Source organism: Pseudophryne corroboree, chromosome 10 (genome assembly GCF_028390025.1).
Source record: "Pseudophryne corroboree isolate aPseCor3 chromosome 10, aPseCor3.hap2, whole genome shotgun sequence".
Taxonomy (NCBI): domain Eukaryota; kingdom Metazoa; phylum Chordata; class Amphibia; order Anura; family Myobatrachidae; genus Pseudophryne; species Pseudophryne corroboree.
The window spans coordinates 122,497,549-122,519,811 of record NC_086453.1 but is presented as its reverse complement, the minus strand read 5'-3'; the positions used below and the strand labels follow the sequence as shown (position 1 = coordinate 122,519,811).

The 22,263-nt window shown below is 42.6% G+C and overlaps 1 long non-coding RNA gene across 4 annotated transcripts in view; it reads left to right on the top strand.

The window, feature by feature from the left end:
• LOC134965084 (uncharacterized) overlaps positions 1 to 20,207 on the top strand; it is a 62,818-nt gene extending 42,611 nt beyond the window's left edge. For all 4 annotated transcript variants that reach the window (XR_010188308.1, XR_010188307.1, XR_010188305.1 and 1 more), the window contains one exon: positions 19,676 to 20,207. This is a non-coding gene — a long non-coding RNA (uncharacterized LOC134965084). The remainder of the gene's footprint in view (positions 1 to 19,675) is intronic.
• The last annotated feature ends 2,056 nt before the right edge of the window (positions 20,208 to 22,263 follow it).

Below are 22,263 nucleotides of genomic sequence, written 5' to 3'. Positions count from 1 at the left end.
TGACATCTAAGTCTACGTGGAGTGTGATGGGTAGCTGGAGCCACTTCATCAAGTGCTGTTACTAGAGTTTGGTTAAGGTGTGACACAGCAGTCTCTGGAGAGGTGAATGTAGAAATTGGTGAAAGGAGTAGTTGCAGAGAGGTAGATAGTTGTTGAAAATTTATAGCGTTAATATTTCTGCGGGTAAGAGGTGTCCTTGTAGACTTTAGGGACATGGAGTTTGAAGTAATGGAGGAGAGCATGCATGTGATAAGGTTGTGATCTGAGAGAGGGAAAGGAGTGTTAGTGAGTTCAGAAACAGAGCATAGTCTGGTGAATACAAGATCAAGGCAGTGGCCCTCCTGATGAGTAGGGGAGTCAGTCCATTGGGAGAGGCCAAGAGAGGAGGTTAGAGAGAGTAGTTTAGAGGCATGGGGAGATTGTGGACTGTCAATAGAGAGATTGAAATCACCCATAATGATGGTGGAGATGTCAGAGGATAGAAAGTGAGGGAGCCATGCAGAAAAATCTTCCAGAAACTTTTTGGGTTGCCCAGGTGGGCGATAGATAGCTGCAACACGCAGAGAGAAAGGAGTGAAGATCCTAATAGAGTGTACTTCAAAGGATGTAAATGTGAGTGAGGGAACAGGTGGTAAAACAATGTGCTTGTAACATTTGGACAGTAATATTCCAACACCCCCTCCTTTGATGTTACCAGGCCTGGGGGTGTGTGTGAAGTGGAGGCCACCATGTGACAGTGCTGCAGGGGAGGCAGTGTCTGATTGTGTGAGCCAGGTTTCTGTTATAGCCAGCATATTGAATTTTTTTGCTATGAAAAGGTCATGAATAGCTGTTAATTTGTTGCAAACAGAGCGTGCATTCCATAAAGCACATTTTAGTGACTTGGAGGTAGATGGGAGACAAGTGATGTTGATAAGGTTTGTTGATTTTATATTCCGTTGTGAATCAGCTGAATGTGAGCGTGGTATGTGGATGGGACCTGGATTTGGGGATATGTCACCAGCTAGTAGAAGCAGAAGAAGAGAGAGATAGGTATAGTTGGGGGAGGTGTGTGATAGTTTCTTATGGTGACAGTTAGTGTACATAGATAGGTTAAAAGCTCATGAATGTTAATAAGAGGGGAGTGGATTAATGAGGCTGCAATGTGTACAGAGCGATACATAACAGGAATAGTGAAGGACGATGTCATTTTATAGAGGATACCATGAAGTGCTATGAGGAAAAACAGTTTGTGGAGCATGGTGTTTATAATGAGAAAAGTATAGATAGGAAAATGCTTATGGAAATTGTTAATTATATGGTAGATTTACCTGCTTTCCAATGTTTTTCAATGTTTGTTCAACTGTTGGTTTAACTGTTCTTTTTAAAATTTCCTAATTTTGTAATTTCCAAACTTCGTATATTTTTAAACTTCTGACAACTGCCCCATAACTGAATGCTAACATATACTTGTTCTAAATTACTAAGGCTTCAGCTGAAGCTAATTGGACATCTAATCAAAGGGCTTATATTACCCTGTGTTAAGTAAACACCAGTCCATGTATGCTAATAAACTCCACTCCACTGACCAACAAGAGATAATATCAGCTATAAGCACTGACTAATATTCTACAAATACAATTACATACACTGCTAAAATATACATTGGTGTTAATAGAGATCAAGAGTTATAGTTTGCAGGAATAAGCAAGCAGAAATCAACATACTTTTGAAAATACAGCATGAAGATGTCTGTGGGTTAATGCAGAGGTGTAGGGATCAGCAAGCAGAAATCAACATACTTTTGAAAATACAGCATGAAGATGTCTGTGGGTTAATGCAGAGGTGTAGGGATCAGCAAGCAGAAATCAACATACTTTTGAAAATACAGCATGAAGATGTCTGTGGGTTAATGCAGAGGTGTAGGGATCAGCAAGCAGAAATCAACATACCTGTGAGATGAAAAGATATATAGAAAGCTGATCAGTCCATATTCAGTGACATATATGTAGACTAACTGTTGGTTTAACTGTTCTTTTTAAAATTTCCTAACTTTGTAATTTCCAAACTTCGTATATTTCTAAACTTCTGACAACTGCCCCATAACTGAATGCTAACATATACTAGTTCTAAATTACAAAGGCTTCAGCTGAAGCTAATTGGACATCTAATCAAAGGGCTTATATTACCCTGTGTTAAGTAAACACCAGTCCATGTATGCTAATAAACTCCACTCCACTGACCAACAAGAGATAATATCAGCTATAAGCAATGACTAATATTCTACAAATACAATTACATACACTGCTAAAATATACATTGGTGTGAATAGAGATCAAGAGTTATAGTTTGCAGGAATAAGCAAGCAGAAATCAACATACTTTTGAAAATACAGCATGAAGATGTCTGTGGGTTAATGCAGAGGTGTAGGGATCAGCAAGCAGAAATCAACATACTTTTGAAAATACAGCATGAAGATGTCTGTGGGTTAATGCAGAGGTGTAGGGATCAGCAAGCAGAAATCAACATACTTTTGAAAATACAGCATGAAGATGTCTGTGGGTTAATGCAGAGGTGTAGGGATCAGCAAGCAGAAATCAACATACTTTTGAAAATACAGCATGAAGATGTCTGTGGGTTAATGCAGAGGTGTAGGGATCAGCAAGCAGAAATCAACATACCTGTGAGATGAAAAGATATATAGAAAGCTGATCAGTCCATATTTAGTGAGATATATGTAGACTAACTGTTGGTTTAACTGTTCTTTTTAAAATTTCCTAACTTTGTAATTTCCAAACTTCGTATATTTCTAAACTTCTGACAACTGCCCCGCAGACAACTGCCCCATAACTGAATGCCCCATATATGCTAGGTTGGGGACATTTAGCTGCAATGTAAGGGGCATATGTGCTAGGTTGGGGACATTTAGCTGCAATGTAAGGGGCATATATGCTAGGTTGGGGACATTTAGCTGCAATGTAAGGGGCATATATGCTAGGTTGGGGACATTTAGCTGCAATGTAAGGAGCATATATGCTAGAGGTGAGCGGGTTCGGTTCCTCGGAATCCGAACCCCCCCGAACTTCAGCCTTTTTACACGGGTCCGAGGCAGACTCGGATCTTCCCGCCTTGCTCGGCTAACACGAGCGCGCCCGAACGTCATCATCCTGCTGTCGGATTCTCGCGAGGCTCGTATTCTATCGCGAGACTCGGATTCTTTATAAGGAGCCGCGCGTCGCCGCCATTTTCACACGTGCATTGAGATTGATAGGGAGAGGACGTGGCTGGCGTCCTCTCCGTTTAGATAGAGACACTTGAGTTGATTTACTACTAAATTTAGTAATTTTGGGGAGCATTAGGAGTACTCAGAGTGCAGAGTTTTGCTGATAGTTACTAGTGACCACCAGTTTTATTTATTATTTATAATCCGTTCTCTGCCTAAAAAAAAACGATACACAGTCACATACCATATCTGTGCTCAGCCTCAGTGTGCTGCATGATAATATCATCTATATGTATATCTGACTGTGCTGCTGAGTGCTCACTGCTCACACAGCTGAATTGTGGGGGAGACTGGGGTGCAGTTATAGCAGGAGTACAGTGCACACTTTTGCTGCCAGTGTGACTGACCAGTGACCACCAGTATATTGTCTGCCTGAAAAAGTTAAACACTCCTGTGGTGTTTTTTTTTTTTTATTCTATAAACGCATTCTGCTGACAGTGTCCAGCAGGTCCGTCATTCATTATATTATATAAATATTTACCTGCAGTAGTGTTATATTTTTTTTGTTCATCTCTATCATCTTTATCATCTCTATATTAGCAGACGCAGTACGGTAGTCCACGGCTGTGGCTACCTCTGTGTCATCAGTGCTCGTCCATAATTGTTTACCTACCTGTGGTGGGGTTTTTTTTTCTATCTTCTTCATACTAGTAGTTTAGGAGTCTGCTGACAGTGTCCAGCAGGTCCGTCATTATATTATATATACCTGCAGTAGTGATATATATATATTTTTTATATCATTATCATCTCTATACTAGCAGACGCAGTACGGTAGTCCACGGCTGTAGCTACCTCTGTGTCGTCAGTGCTCGTCCATAATTGTATACCTACCTGTGGTGGGTTTTTTTTTTCTATCTTCTTCATACTAGTAGTTTAGGAGTCTGCTGACAGTGTCCAGCAGGTCCGTCATTATATTATATATACCTGCAGTAGTGATATATATATATTTTTTATATCATTATCATCTCTATACTAGCAGACGCAGTACGGTAGTCCACGGCTGTAGCTACCTCTGTGTCGTCAGTGCTCGTCCATAATTGTATACCTACCTGTGGTGGGGTTTTTTTTTCTATCTTCTTCATACTAGTAGTTTAGGAGTCTGCTGACAGTGTCCAGCAGGTCCGTCATTATATTATATATACCTGCAGTAGTGATATATATATATTTTTTATATCATTATCATCTCTATACTAGCAGACGCAGTACGGTAGTCCTCGGCTGTAGCTACCTCTGTGTCGTCAGTCACTCGTCATCCATAAGTATACTAGTATCCATCCATCTCCATTGTTTACCTGAGGTGCCTTTTAGTTGTGCCTATTAAAATATGGAGAACAAAAATGTTGAGGTTCCAAAAATAGGGAAAGATCAAGATCCACTTCCACCTCGTGCTGAAGCTGCTGCCACTAGTCATGGCCGAGACGATGAAATTCCATCAACGTCGTCTGCCAAGGCCGATGCCCAATGTCATAGTACAGAGCATGTAAAATCCAAAACACAAAATATCAGTAAAAAAAGGACTCAAAAATCTAAAATAAAATCGTCGGAGGAGAAGCGTAAACTTGCCAATATGCCATTTACCACACGGAGTGGCAAGGAACGGCTGAGGCCCTGGCCTATGTTCATGGCTAGTGGTTCAGCTTCACATGAGGATGGAAGCACTCAGCCTCTCGCTAGAAAAATGAAAAGACTTAAGCTGGCAAAAGCACAGCAAAGAACTGTGCGTTCTTCGAAATCACAAATCCACAAGGAGAGTCCAATTGTGTCGGTTGCGATGCCTGACCTTCCCAACACTGGACGTGAAGAGCATGCGCCTTCCACCATTTGCACGCCCCCTGCAAATGCTGGAAGGAGCACCCGCAGTCCAGTTCCTGATAGTCAGATTGAAGATGTCAGTGTTGAAGTACACCAAGATGAGGAGGATATGGGTGTTGCTGGCGCTGGGGAGGAAATTGACAAGGAGGATTCTGATGGTGAGGTGGCTTGTTTAAGTCAGGCACCCGGGGAGACACCTGTTGTCCGTGGGAGGAATATGGCCATTGACATGCCTGGTCAAAATACCAAAAAAATCAGCTCTTCGGTGTGGAAGTATTTCAACAGAAATGCGGACAACATTTGTCAAGCCGTGTGTTGCCTTTGTCAAGCTGTAATAAGTAGGGGTAAGGACGTTAACCACCTCGGAACATCCTCCCTTATACGTCACCTGCAGCGCATTCATCATAAGTCAGTGACAAGTTCAAAAACTTTGGGCAACAGCGGAAGCAGTCCACTGACCAGTAAATCCCTTCCTCTTGTAACCAAGCTCACGCAAACCACCCCACCAACTCCCTCAGTGTCAATTTCCTCCTTCCCCAGGAATGCCAATAGTCCTGCAGGCCATGTCACTGGCAATTCTGACGAGTCCTCTCCTGCCTGGGATTCCTCCAATGCATCCTTGCGTGTAACGCCTACTGCTGCTGGCGCTGCTGTTGTTGCTGCTGGGAGTCGATGGTCATCCCAGAGGGGAAGTCGTAAGACGACTTTTACTACTTCCACCAAGCAATTGACTGTCCAACAGTCCTTTGCGAGGAAGATGAAATATCACAGCAGTCATCCTGCTGCAAAGCGGATAACTGAGGCCTTGGCATCCTGGGCGGTGAGAAACGTGGTTCCGGTATCCATCATTACTGCAGAGCCAATTATAGACTTGACTGAGGTACTGTGTCCCCGGTACCAAATACCATCTAGGTTCCATTTCTCTAGGCAGGCGATACCGAAAATGTACACAGACCTCAGAAAAAGACTCACCAGTGTCCTAAAAAATGCAGTTGTACCCAATGTCCACTTAACCACGGACATGTGGACAAGTGGAGCAGGGCAGACTCTGGACTATATGACTGTGACAGCCCACTGGGTAGATGTATTGACTCCCGCCGCAAGAACAGCAGCGGCGGCACCAGTAGCAGCATCTCGCAAACGCCAACTCTTTCCTAGGCAGGCTACGCTTTGTATCACCGCTTTCCAGAATACGCACACAGCTAAAAACCTCTTACGGCAACTGAGGAAGATCATCGCAGAATGGCTTACCCCAATTTGACTCTCCTGTGGATTTGTGGCATCGGACAACGCCAGCAATATTGTGTGTGCATTAAATATGGGCAAATTCCAGAACGTCCCATGTTTTGCACATACCTTGAATTTGGTGGTGCAGAATTATTTAAAAAACGACAGGGGCGTGCAAGAGATGCTGTCGGTGGCCAGAAGAATTGCGGGACACTTTCGGCGTACAGGCACCACGTACAGAAGACTGGAGCAACACCAAAAACGCCTGAACCTGCCCTGCCATCATCTGAAGCAAGAAGTGGTAACGAGGTGGAATTCAACCCTCTATATCAGGCCTGGCCAACCTGTGGCTCTCCAGCTGTTGTAAAACTACAAGTCCCATCATGCTTTGTCACAGTTTTGCTATTTGGAAATGCTAAAACTGTGGCAAGGCATGCTGTGATGTGTAGTTTCACAACATCTGGAGAGCCACTGGTTGGCCAGGCCTGCTCTATATGCTTCAGAGGTTGGAGGAGCAGCAAAAGGCCATTCAAGCCTATACAACTGACCACGATATAGGAGGTGGAATGCACCTGTCTCAAGCGCAGTGGAGAATGATTTCAACGTTGTGCAAGGTTCTGCAACCTTTTGAACTTGCCACACGTGAAGTCAGTTCAGACACTGCCAGCCTGAGTCAGGTCATTCCCCTCATCAGGCTTTTGCAGAAGAAGCTGGAGACATTGAAGGAGGAGCTAACACTGAGCGATTCCGCTAGGCATGTGGGACTTGTGAATGGAGCCCTTAATTCGCTTAACAAGGATTCACGGGTAGTCAATCTGTTGAAATCGGAGCACTACATTTTGGCCACCGTGCTCGATCCTAGATTTAAAACCTACCTTGGATCTCTCTTTCCGGCAGACACAAGTCTGCAGGGGTTCAAAGAACTGCTGGTGAGAAAATTGTCAAGTCAAGCGGAACGCGACCTGTCAACATCTCCTCCTTCACATTCTCCCGCAACTGGGGGTGCGAGGAAAAGGCTCAGAATTCCGAGCCCACCCGCTGGCGGTGATGCAGGGCAGTCTGGAGCGACTGCTGATGCTGACATCTGGTCCGGACTGAAGGACCTGCCAACGATTATGGACATGTCGTCTACTGTCACTGCATATGATTCTCTCACCATTGAAAGAATGGTGGAGGATTATATGAGTGACCGCATCCAAGTAGGCACGTCAGACAGTCCGTATGTATACTGGCAGGAAAAAGAGGCAATTTGGAGGCCCTTGCACAAACTGGCTTTATTCTACCTAAGTTGCCCTCCCACAAGTGTGTACTCCGAAAGAGTGTTTAGTGCCGCCGCTCACCTTGTCAGCAATCGGCGTACGAGGTTACTTCCAGAAAATGTGGAGAAGATGATGTTCATTAAAATGAATTACAATCAATTCCTCCATGGAGACATTCACCAGCAGCAATTGCCTCCACAAAGTACACAGGGAGCTGTGATGGTGGATTCCAGTGGGGACGAATTGATAATCTGTGAGGAGGGGGATGTACACGGTGATGAATCGGAGGATGATGATGAGGTGGACATCTTGCCTCTTTAGAGCCAGTTTGTGCAAGGAGAGATTAATTGCTTCTTTTTTGGTGGGGGTCCAAACCAACCCGTCATTTCAGTCACAGTCGTGTGGCAGACCCTGTCACTGAAATGATGGGTTGGTTAAAGTGTGCATGTCCTGTTTATACAACATAAGGGTGGGTGGGAGGGCCCAAGGACAATTCCATCTTGCACCTCTTTTTTCTTTCATTTTTCTTTGCGTCATGTGCTGTTTGGGGAGTGTTTTTTGGAAGGGCCATCCTGCGTGACACTGCAGTGCCACTCCTAGATGGGCCAGGTGTTTGTGTCGGCCACTAGGGTCACTTATCTTAGTCACACAGCTACCTCATTGCGCCTCTTTTTTTTCTTCTTTGCGTCATGTGCTGTTTGGGGAGTATTTTTTGGAAGGGCCATCCGGCCTGACACTGCAGTGCCACTCCTAGATGGGCCAGGTGTTTGTGTCGGCCACTAGGGTCGCTTAGCTTACTCACACAACTACCTCCATTGCGCCTCTTTTTTTTCTTCTTTGCGTCATGTGCTGTTTGGGGAGTGTTTTTTGGAATGGCCATCCTGCGTGACACTGCAGTGCCACTCCTAGATGGGCCAGGTGTTTGTGTCGGCCACTTGGGTCGCTGAGCTTAGTCATCCAGCGACACACCCGAATCCGACAAAATAAATTCGGTGAGGTTTTGCCAAAACGCGTTCGAACCCAAAACACGGCCACGGAACCGAACCCAAAACCAAAACACAAAACCCGAAAAATTTCCGGTGCACATCTCTATTATATGCTAGGTTAGGGACATTTAGCTGCAATGTAAGAGGCATATATGCTAGGTTAGGAACATTTAGCTGCAATGTAAGGGGCATATATGCTAGGTTAGGGACATTTAGCTGCAATGTAAGGGGCATATATGCTAGGTTGGGGACATTTACAATGTAAGGGGCATATATGCTAGATTGGGGACATTTAGCTGCAATGTAAGGGGCATATATGCTAGGTTGGGGACATTTAGCTGCAATGTAAGAGGCATATATGCTAGGTTGGGGACATTTAGCTGCAATGTAAGGGGCATATATGCTAGGTTGGGGACATTTAGCTGCAATGTAAGGGGCATATATGCTAGGTTGGGGACATTTAGCTGCAATGTAAGAGGCATATATGCTAGGTTGGGGACATTTAGCTGCAATTTAAGGGGCATATATGCTAGGTTGGGGACATTTAGCTGCAATGTAAGGGGCATATATGCTAGGTTGGGGACATTTAGCTGCAATGTAAGGGGCATATATGCTAGGTTGGGGATATTTAGCTGCAATGTAAGGGGCATATATGCTAGGTTGGGGACATTTAGCTGCAATGTAAGAGGCATATATGCTAGGTTGGGGACATTTAGCTGCAATGTAAGGGGCATATATGCTAGGTTGGGGACATTTAGCTGCAATGTAAGAGCATATATGCTAGGTTAGGGACATTTAGCTGCAATGTAAGGGGCATATATGCTAGGTTGGGGACATTTAGCTGCAATGTAAGGGGCATATATGCTAGGTTGGGGACATTTAGCTGTAATGTAAGGGGCATATATGCTAGATTGGGGACATTTAGCTGCAATGTAAGGGGCATATATATGTGGGGGTTGGGGACATTTAGCTGCAATGTAAGGGGCATATATGCTAGGTTGGGGACATTTAGCTGCAATGTAAGGGGCATATATGCTAGGTTAGGGACATTTAGCTGCAATGTAAGGGGCATATATGCTAGGTTGGGGACATTTAACTGCAATGTAAGAGGCATATATGCTAGGTTGGGGACATTTAGGTGAAATGTAAGGGGCATATATGCTAGGTTGGGGACATTTAGCTGCAATGTAAGGGGCATATATGCTAGGTTGGGGACATTTAGCTGCAATGTAAGGGGCATATGTGCTAGATTGGGGACATTTAGCTGCAATGTAAGGGGCATATATATGAGGGGGTTGGGGACATTTAGCTGCAATGTAAGGGGCATATATGCTAGGTTGGGGACATTTAGCTGCAATGTAAGAGGCATATATGCTAGGTTGGGGACATTTAGCTGCAATGTAAGGGGCATATATGCTAGGTTGGGGACATTTAGCTGCAATGTAAGGGACATATATGCTAGGTTGGGGACATTTAGCTGCAATGTAAGAGGCATATATGCTAGGTTGGGGACATTTAGCTGCAATGTAAGGGGCATATATGCTAGGTTGGGGACATTTAGCTGCAATGTAAGGGGCATATATGCTAGATTGGGGACATTTAGCTGCAATGTAAGGGGCATATATATGTGGGGGTTGGGGACATTTAGCTGCAATGTAAGGGGCATATATGCTAGGTTGGGGACATTTAGCTGCAATGTAAGGGGCATATATGCTAGGTTAGGGACATTTAGCTGCAATGTAAGGGGCATATATGCTAGGTTGGGGACATTTAGCTGCAATGTAAGAGGCATATATGCTAGGTTGGGGACATTTAGCTGCAATGTAAGGGGCATATATGCTAGGTTGGGGACATTTAGCTGCAATGTAAGGGGCATATATGCTAGGTTGGGGACATTTAGCTGCAATGTAAGGGGCATATGTGCTAGATTGGGGACATTTAGCTGCAATGTAAGGGGCATATATATGAGGGGGTTGGGGACATTTAGCTGCAATGTAAGGGGCATATATGCTAGGTTGGGGACATTTAGCTGCAATGTAAGAGGCATATATGCTAGGTTGGGGACATTTAGCTGCAATGTAAGGGGCATATATGCTAGGTTGGGGACATTTAGCTGCAATGTAAGGGACATATATGCTAGGTTGGGGACATTTAGCTGCAATGTAAGAGGCATATATGCTAGGTTGGGGACATTTAGCTGCAATGTAAGGGGCATATATGCTAGGTTGGGGACATTTAGCTGCAATGTAAGGGGCATATATGCTAGGTTGGGGACATTTAGCTGCAATGTAAGGGGCATATATGGTAGGTTGGGGACATTTAGCTGCACTGTAAGAGGCATATATGCTAGGTTAGGGACATTTAGCTGCAATGTAAGGGGCATATATGCTAGGTTGGGGACATTTAGCTGTAATGTAAGGGGCATATATGCTAGGTTGGGGACATTTAGCTGCAATGTAAGAGGCATATATGCTAGGTTAGGAACATTTAGCTGCAATGTAAGGGGCATATATGCTAGGTTGGGGACATTTATCTGCAATGTAAGGGGCATATATGCTAGGTTGGGGTCTTGCAGAGAATTAGAGTCCCTTGATGATAGGCTACAAGCTTAAATGTATTGAACAAAACATGACAAAACCCCCTCTGTTTTATTTGCTACATACACAGATTTCCAGTATAGTATTGTTAGGGCCGATAGCAAATGTCGTTACTGCTTAATTGCAGGAAACAACATAACATCAATTATAGTAGATTATAGTAAATCACAACATTACAAACAAACAATATTTTTCTATTACATTTTTGTGATTTATAGCACTCTTGACCCTTGAACTAAGGAACACCATGCTGTTTGTAATTGAACGGGGGGCCTCCACCACAGATTATATTATAAAAGTATGAGGATGATTCAATAATACCCCTTTCACACCAAAAATGCAGGGTCTTACCCGGGAATACGGTCTCGGGATCATGCAGGGACATTCCCGGGTAAGACGCCTTGCATACCGCAGTCAGCGGTAACGTGGGGGGGGGGGGGGGCGCTAGAGATCACATGATCTCCAAGCGCCGCCTGTACATAGAGAGTGAACGGGAGCCAGGGCGCATTGACTCGGCACCCGTTCACACCGCACAGTGAGCCAGGTTGAACGCGGGTTCAACCATGGTCAAGAGCAGGGTTGAAATACTGGGTCACTGGACCAGGTATTTCAGCCCGGTACACTTTCATACCGCACATTAACGCGGGTTATGCGCGTTCATGTGCCAATAACCCGTGTTCAAAGGTGCTGGTGTGAAAGGGGTATTAATAAGGTAACAAGACCTCTCTCGTGTGTAATGTTTATGTCATTTATGTAATAATGTAATGTCATTTCATTCTAATTTCCCACCAGGCCAGAGCACTGCTTAGACAAGTATGGGGACTATATGGAAAAATAATCTGTTCCAAGGCCACACTATTGATTACACGTATATACAGTATATGCAATTACAGGTTGAGTATCCCTTATCCAAAATGCTTGGGACAAGAGGTATTTTGGATATGGGATTTTTCCGTATTTTGGAATAATTGCATACCATAATGAGATATCATGGTTATGGGACCTAAATCTAAGCACAGAATGCATTTATGTTACATATACACCTTATACACGCAGCCTGAAGGTCATTTTAGACAATATTTTTTATAACTTTGTGCATTAAACAAAGTGTGTCTACATTCACACAATTCATTAATGTTTCATTTACACCTTATACACACAGCCTAAAGGTCATTTAATACAATATTTTTAATAACTTTGTGTATTAAACAAAGTTTGTGCACATTGAGCCATCAAAAAACAAAGGTTTCACTATCTCACTCTCACTCAAAAAAGTCCGTATTTCGGAATATTCCGTATTTCGGAATATATGGATATGGGATACTCAACCTGTATAGGTCTTATTAGCTTATTTAATGAACCACCCTTGTAGTTGTACTGCAGGTTCAAAGAAATAATTAGCAATGTAATTTGTTGAAAGAGGAGTGTACTGCTGTGCAGACTCCAATCTTCCGTTTTCCAGGTAAGCTTCATGACCTATCCCAGGATCTCTACTGAGCATGTGCAGGCACCATCTTATTCTTTGCTTTATAGTGTGACATGGTGGGACACAGTATTCTCCTGCTTTACTCTTATGAGAGACCTAGTTATTACCTGATGTAAAGCTTTTCCAGCATCCCTGCACCGCTACCCCTTTGCAGTATACACTCACCTGCTGATAAGCTGTATGAAACCCCCCTCCACTGCATCACCAGTATACATGTAACAGTGAGTACAGCTGTAACTTCTATCTAGCAATAAACCAATGCTATTGGCTAAGTAACTGGGCTGTTCATAGTTTATGTCATCCACTGGTATGTGCACTGGTATGCTGGTAGGTATGCTAATATAAATGCAGCACTGTGTGAACTGATCCTCTTCAATCACAAGTAAGCATTCAATTGTTTTCTACTACTACTGTAGCTACAATGGGGGTAATTCAGACCTGATCACTTGCTAGCGTTTTTTGCAGCGCTGCGATCAGGTCAGAACTGCGCATGCGTATGCACCGCAATGCACAGGCGCATCGCACAGATACAAAGCGGATCGTTGCTGTGCGATGGGTTTTACGAAGAATCCATTCGCACAGCCGATCGCAAGATGATTGATAGAAAGAAGGCGTTTGTGGGTGGCAACTGACTGTTTTCTGGAAGTGGTTGGAAAAACGCAGGCGTGTCCATACATTTGCAGGGCGTGTGTCTGACATCAATTCCGGCCCCGAACAGCCTAAAGCGATCGCAGCGGCTGAGTCAGTCCTGGACAACACAGAAACTGCACAAAGTTTTTTTTGTACTGCTCGGCTGCACATGCGTTTGCACACTTGCAAAACAAAAATACACTCCCCTATGGGCAGCGACTATCTGTTTGCAGCAGTGCAAAAAATAACCTAGCGAGCGATCAGGTCTGAGTTAGGCTCCAAATACTATATCAAATCATGGCTGAACCTGTACATTGCAATATTCACAGGATAACATAGTACATAATTGCATTATCATCAAATACTTGAGGGATACCCTCTGAAAATATCCATTTTAGGGGGGTAACTGCAAATATTAAGCATCCCCAGGATTTTTCTAGGGGAGACCACAGCAGATATAGGTAATATCTGGTGGGATCTTCCATTTTCAACCTCATCAGCAGCCCCAATTACTCCAATGATTGATGAGTGTGTACAGTGATTATTTTACTTTTTTCAGGTTCACCACAAGTGCCAAACGGCCCTGCATGTCAGGGCATGCTGGTATTTGTGTTTCTCTAAGTGCCAGCATTCCCTTGCAGCCATTAAAATTGGGCATCACAGGGCTTGCTGTGACAGTTAGTGTGCCAGTAAATCAAATTATTATTTCTTCTATTAAAACTAAGGCTATTCATTTAAGATCCACAGCACAGGAGTTTTGAAATTAATCCTAGTGATCCCACTAAGTCTATCCCCCTACTATAGTTGCAACAGCCCTGGCTGGTAAAACCTAGTGTAGTGGGGGGTAATGTGGGGAGGATCCCACACTGTTTCTTCCAAAATATTTCTATGAACAAAAAGTCTAAACAAAACACAATCACGCAATAGATCTGTCCATATCCTTGGGATTCATGTGGCTCTTTAAGTAATCACGAAAATCGGAGGCTACTTAGTTTTTTGGGACAATTTTGCAGTGTGTTTGCATAGGCTATTTAAAATACTGTACTTGCAATGGAGAAAAATTTTGTTGGCTTCTTTGGTTCTAAAGTTTGATTTTGTGTCACTATTGCTAAACTGGATGCAGATTTTGCAAAGCCCCTATTTAGTAAGTTTCACCCTAGGTGTAAACTATCTTAGTTTCACAATGTATAGTACCTCTGATTGCGTAATTCTTGAAATATACCTGAATCATCTTCCGATCTGTCTAGGGTGTTCTGTTCCCAGTCTCCCTCACACATTTTTATTCTACATGGATACCCAGCTGCTTGCTGAAGTGCCAGCATCATAATGGTACGTATCAGAACAACCATTATGTAACATAAACCTTTTAACCTTTTTTGTCACACAAATCAAAGATTTGCCTCTGCAGCTATCACAGAGCTGCATGGTGACAAACACAAACCACTTACATGTAGTACTACAGCGTTAAATTATATCCTGTTGCTAATGCGCTACTTACATGTTGTCAGGCAATAGCAGCATCTGCCGTCATAGTAAATAAGACAGCTATTGTTGTCCTTAGCAACCCATTTAGGATGAAAAAAGTTGTAACTTTCTTAATATAATATAAGTGGCTTTGAATCTTTAAGCCTCCCACCATCCAAATTAGGAAGAGGTGTACAAATCTTAACCCAGGTACATTTTTACACTCTGATGATGAACCACATGCTAATGTGTCACACACACAAGGAACAGCTACCCACAGTTAGGTCTAACGTCATTATTAATCCCCCAAAATTTCCATAGAAAGACAATATTTAAAAACAATTTAATAACAATCATTATAATTTCTGATTTTTTTTTAAGTTATAGATGGTTTCTTTTTATTTACTACTATAAATGTTTTAATAGTATATACAAATTTAAAAGGGCAAACATAAAATGCAGATAATGTTATCATGCCTCAATATAGGGATATTAGTGACTAAATGTGAGGTTTTTTATTTCAGAATTGGAAATATCACTGGTAATTTTTGCATTAGCCACCTAACCAGAGATATTTACAGGCAATGTAAAAGTGCCTAACTGATGTCAAACCATGAGACTCTGGAACCATAAGCCAGTTTTCTGGCTTATGTATTTAAAACCTCCAGGAAATGCCTGTTTTGCTAAACAGACTTGATGAGAGTTTGTTAAAAGCCAGATACGGGTCCCAGGGGTGTGGATTTGAGTTGGAAGGGAGGTCTCCATCCACAAGGCCCATTTCTGATCTTTAGGCCTTCAGCCTGAGAGTAGACTAATTAGGGCCTGCACCTGTAGGAGGCTGATATAAGCTCTGCAGAAAAAAGGAGGGGTGTTGTAGGTGCACTATCTCTAGCATTACTGATAATAAATAGTGGAGTTTGGTTATGTATTGATCAATGCATGTAGCTGCAGCCCCGCGGCAAGGGACTCCACTCTGCTGCAGTACCTAACACTATAGGGGTTCAAACCTAGGGCACGGGACCCCCCAAACCACCACCGCCAAATCTCACTCCTTCAGGAGACACCTTCATTCTTTGGACTTGCACCCGCCCACACTTGACCCTCATTTATTTTAACTAGGGTACCGAGCATGACTGCACTTTTGTATATGGCACAATTCTAGGTAAGTCCAATTATTCTACTATAAGTCAGTAATGGGGTGGCTCCTGGGGTGCGGGGCCTTCTGGACTGCCGTGGCCGGGTGACAACAGGGCATCGCAGCATTACGTTTAATTTGGCACTTTCACTGTTTGTTTTATTATACATGTCACACCTTTTTCACTTATATTAATTCACCCCATAACACTCTTTTCTCACCTATTCCTTATCCTTCTCACTACACATAATCATTCCCTGTGATGCCCTGGGGTCGCTTGGCTGTGGTGGTTTGGGGGGTCCCGTGCCCTAGGTTTGAACCCCTATAGTGTTAGGTACTGCAGCAGAGTGGAGTCCCTTGCCGCGGGGCTGCAGCTACATGCATTGATCAATACATAACCAAACTCCACTATTTATTATCAGTAATGCTAGAGATAGTGCACCTACAACACCCCTCCTTTTTTCTGTAGAACTACAAGTCTCAGTAGGTAGCACCTCACATTACTGGCAGCTACAGGTGTGCAGTCTTAAGGCCCCTCCCTGATATAAGCTCTGTCAGGGCTTGGCTCAAAGCTCACTATGTGGGGGTACAGGCAGCAAGCTTGTTGTGAGACACTGTGATTTACTGTATGTAAGTACTGTGCATATTCCTATGTTTGTAGTAGGGGCATTGGGTGCTACCACTCTGAGAAAGGGAATCTACTATGTTCAGTTAGTGCCCAGACAGGCTAGGATTTATTTTAATGTTTTGTTTTATACTGCACAATAATACTAGCAACGGCTATATTGTACTAAAACCCTGGACTGGTGTGTTGTCTTCCTAGCTGCTGTGTGTTTGGTTGTGCCCATCTAACCCAGGAGAGGGCACACCTACCCTGATCTCCTTACAATTGGTTGAAGCAAATGTGAGCAACACACTAAATATTACAGCAGTACTGCAGGAAAAGTTTTATGTTTAAAATTTAAAGAGACAGACACCAATCTGGAGTTTTGGACATCAGCTCATATACTGTGAAATCCATGGGGGTGGCCTCTGCAGACACTTAGGGAAGCCAGATTCTTAAGACCAGTTCGGGTTGCACAACCCGAACTGGTCTAGTTACAAAATCATCTGACCATCCTTTGCTGCAGCCGGCTGCCGTATATTCCACTGCCGCGGTTAACAACAGCCATTTCATCTCTGCGGCAGAGTGTAGTGGGTATTGCAGGACTCTTAGCCGAGGACGCTCGGCTAATAAACCAGCCCACCTGAGCGGTAATGTATTCCACTACCACCAACCCGGTGACTCTGAGATTTAGCTTCGTGGAACTGCACTGCTATCTTTGAATCGTCCGCATTTCAGCTATTTACACCTTGTGGAAAATGGACGTTTATACATTCATTATCTAACATATGGCTAATTAGCCCTCTATCACCTGGGACAGTTATAGGTGTGCTTTTACTGATTTAAATATTATATTTCCTTATTATTATTTTAGGTTTCAATTGTGAAACACTGTTATTAAATATTCCTTCTATTCATTTACACGTTGGCTCTCGTTTTTAATTTATTAACTCCTGATATACAGCGCAGCCGTTGTTGTTGTTTTTTTTATGTCAATCACAGAGTGTCTTCTTTACTCAGCCAGCCTGCACTACGGACTGACAAGCTGATATAAGTAAGCAAATGTGTATAGTCACTATAGAAGGCAACCAGGTAGGGGCTTTGTTAGATTCTGGTAGCCGGGTTACTCTTATAAAAACTGAATTGGTAAACCTCTTAAACCGTAATGGGAAAACTGCTGATGTGACTTGCATACATGGGTACACTCGATATTATGTTACTGCAGAGGTGAATAAAGAAACGCAGTGTGGTTCCACTGTAGTCTCTGAGTTTGGTTCCTGGCTTGATAATATGAAGAAATATTGGGGAGAGACTTTGTTTACTTCTGGAAGCTGTGGGAAAGCTGTTTTGTTACAGAAGTAAATAATCCAGACCCGTTTGAGAATGTTGCTGATAGTGGCAATATCTTCCGAGTCTGAAATGTGCCCTTTCTTAAGCGTGATTTGGGAACCAGATAATTGTGCACCTGCAACCTTGTCTTTGTATGCAGTACTGAAAGGTCTTTACAGGGTCACACCTCTCATTACCAGCGTGCACCCCAGGACCACACCCCTGTATACCTAATCCTGTATATTTACATACACAATAGAAGGCCGGAGATTTCTTCTGCCTGGTGGTAGCACCCACGCCCACCTATCCTATATATTGGTTTTAATTAGGTTCCTGACATTTCTTAGGCTGTATGCAGGGCAATGTGACTCCTGCACAAATGTATATTAGATTATCAGATGGGGTGTGGATTTCCGGGGTGTGGGTCCCCCTGGACTGCTGTGGCTGTTTGGCCTCAGGAGCAACACATATTAACACTTATTTTCATATTTCCTTTCATCCCTATTATGTGTGTTTAAATGTAATTCATTTCCCACCTTCACTTCTCACTACTTTACCTCTCACTAACTTATCTCTTACCTCATTACCTTTCACTAATTAACCCCTGCTGTTTTCATAGCCTCTCTCACAAACCTCTTGTCACTTTTTTTTTTTTCACTATATATTTTTTCACTCTAGTGTTGCCCTGGGGTCACTCAGCTGCTTGGGTTTGGGGTGTCCTGTGCCCTAGATTTGTACCCCCCCAAAAAATGTTTAGGGACTTGCCCGATTCATGAGGTCACCTTGACACGGTGGGCAAGCCGTTACACTGGTCAACACTATATGCTTATGGGTGTAGTACGGGTGACCGGCGGTCTCCTGACCGCCGGTCACCTTACCGACGCCGGGATCCCGGCAGCATACCGACACCGGGATCCCGGCGGGGAGGGGCGAGTGCAGCAAGCCCCTTGCGGGCTCGCTGCGCTCGCCACGCTGCGGGCACGGGTTCTATTCCCACTCTATGGGTGTCGTGGACACCCACGAGTGGAAATAGTCCCTGTTGGTCGGCATGCGGACCATCGGGATAGTGAGCCGTCGGGCTCATGGAGGAGGTCATGTGACTGTCGGTCAGCCGACCGGCGGCCACATGACTACCACCCATGCCTATAATCAAGAATTTTTCAGTCTCTTTAGGGTAATTTTGAGGGTGCTGATTCTGACTATGACATTGGTTTTCCCAGATTGGCTCTACTTTTTTAGATGATTGGGTACCCCATGAAAAACAGTAGAACGCATATTAAGTTTTGGATATGCAGAACTATGTAGCATAGCATGTAGAGATTACTACAAATCACTTCAAAAGAAATTGAAGACACTCAAAATTAATATTTATTTGATGAAACAACATACAGTATAAACATGGTAAACTTTTGACATTTATTGCTTTAAAAAACGCTGCTTGTAGGATTACTTTTATAGGAGTGATTATCACAGTCACGTGTTTATTGAAACCTTTAACATTGACAGCACAAAAATAGCAGTCATCAGAGTGGTTTTTGGGATCCCTCCACACCATAGGCACAACGAAGTTCAAACTTTTTTTGTTTCCATATGGCCACTGGCGAAGATTGTCTATGCAAGTTTTACAGACTTTGTGGGGAGCCCAGGGCTTATCTTGATCACCAAGCTTTATATCAAAATATGTAAGATGGGCTTGCTTCACAAATTCAGGGATGTCTTTTCTTTGCTTGAGGAATGTGTATTCGCCACAAATGTAACAAAATACATCAGGATAATTTAAGCAAGATCTTCGAGATGAACTCATGTTTGCCTGGAAAAACATCAAATTTTGCTCTTTACATTTATTTTTTTATATATAATATATATATTTATTCAAATTTTCAGATAAAGAGACACAGACATTAAATGCAACAAATGTACCATACAAGGCTGAACATGAACTGTGTGTAATAGATCCAAAGGAAGAAAGCGTCCGAGAGTAGTAAGAAGGAACTCAACACTGTTGAGGAATAAGAAGACATTGCGATTTTTCGATAATATTTCAGTGGAGTCAATAAGAATATTTGTATATAATATGGGACACTTTGGTATGAACATGAATACATGTAACTAAGGAAGAAAGAAAACCTCCAAACAATTCGTAACAAGTCATAACAGGACAAACAAAGACAAGACAATGGGAGGGAAAAAAGGGTAGGGAATAAGTGCAGTATTAGAAAATGATGAAAGACCAATCCGCTTGTACATGATAATTTCAATGAGCTATATTTCACCACGTACAGTATGTTAAAGAAGTATTCCGGCAACATCAGTGAACAACCAGGAGTAGGAACAGTTTTTGACAATTTGTAATGCTAATATGTGCGATTGTGTTGATATCAAGTACATCAATAAACAGTGACCATTTTTGTAAGAATTTGTATCTACCTGAATGCATATCTAGCCGTGCATATTTTCTATCAAAGTACAAAATCTGCAATAGTTTTTGCTTTACTTCTGTCAATTGTGGAGCTGACTTTTTAGTCCAGTGTATTAAGATACATTTTCTAGCAACCGTCAAGATCGTAATGAGGAGGGAAAACGCATGTTTCTTGACAGACACTAGTGACCAGGCATGAAAATTTAAACCCATACAAGCTAAGGGGTCAGGCTGTAATTGAGTATGAAAAATAGAGTTGAGAAAAGAAGTTACTTTACACCAAAACCACCACAGTTTGAAACAATCCCACATGCAATGTAAAAAATCAGCATTTACTTTTCCACATTTGAGACAGCTGCCGTCCTCCTCGGCAGACATGTGACGTCTCTGATGAGGAGTAATGTAAGCCCTATGAAGCGTACGTATGAAGACCTCCTGTAGATAACTAGACTGCAAGGCTTTTAGAGATGAAGACTGATACAGGATGATATCGTCTATTTTCGTTAAGGTCGGAATATCACCCTTCCATTTACTGAGCAATAGCTCCCACTGCGGGTGATTATTATAACCTGACTCCATAAGTAGCGAGTATAACATCTTAAGTTTGTATTTCTTATTCTGCAAATAAAGTAATAGATTATCAATAGAGGTGACATGTGATAAAGTAATAGGTAATGAAATGTTAGGTATGCTAGGTGCTTTAATAGTGGTCAGGTAGTGTCTCATTTGAAAGTACATAAATCTATGTGTATAGGGTAGTTGATATTGACGGGCAAGAACATGAAAGTCAAATATAATCCCTCCCGGATCAAAAACCTTGTGTGAAGAATCTAAACCTTTACATTTCCAAAGACAAAAGAGAGAATTTGTCAGTGATGGAATAAAAGAGGGATTGCCCCAGAGTGGTATATAATGAAATAAGTGAGGATTTCTGTTACATTGTTCATTAATATAGAGCCATGAGGAATATGTATCTCTAAACAAGATGTGCATTTTTATCCGAGTTGGAATGTTAGACTGGGTAGTTTGAAGCAGTACCCCAGGGGCGAATGGATGAAAAATAGCTTGCTCAAGGTCAGAGTCAGTGTATATAGCTTTACTTAACATCCAGTCACTAATGTACCTGAAAAATATGGATGACGAGTAAGTCACCAAATCTGGACAACCCAACCCACCTATCTTTTTAGGGGTTTTCATTTTAGCCCTGGCAATCCTTGGCTGTTTATTCTGCCAAATAAATTTTGAAAACATAGGGGGTAATTACAAGTTGATCGCAGCAGGATTTTTTTTTGGCAGTTGGGCAAAACCATGTGCACTGCAGGTGGGGCAGATATAACATGTGCAGAGAGAGATTTGGGTGTGGTGTGTTCAATCTGAAATCTAATTTGCAGTGTAAAAATAAAGCAGCCAGTATTTACCCTGCACAGAAATAAAATAACCCACCCAAATCTAACTCTCTCTGCACATGTTATATCTGCCCCCCCCCCCCCCCTGCAGTGCATATGGTTTTGCCCAACTGCTAAAAAAAAATCCTGCTGTGATCAACTTGGAATTACCCCCATAGTATCCAACCTAGCCATATCTGTTCTCTGCAGGGCAATAGGCAGCATCTGCATAAAATACAAAATTTTCGGGAATATAATTGACTGGATAATTGCAATCCTTCCCAGTAAAGATACAGGAAGTTCTGACCATGCTTCCAATTTAGTGGCTATTTTTGTTATCACCGTTGAAAAATTAAATGCATAAAGGTGTGACAAATTAGAGCATATCTGGACACCTAAATATTTAAAGGAAGAAGATGCTACAGTAAGTGGTATATGGAGATTTTCCAGAAAATCAGAAGTTTTATTTCCAAGAAGTAATATCTCTGATTTTGTTAAATTAACCTTGTAACCCGAGAGCAACCCGAATGATTCAATAAGTTTCAGTAGAGCAGGTAATGAATGAGTAGTATTAGAGAGAAATATAAGAGTATCATCTGCGAATAGGGCAATTTTTAATTCCTCAGAATTAATAGTAATCCCTTGATGATAGGAGAGGTACGTACTGC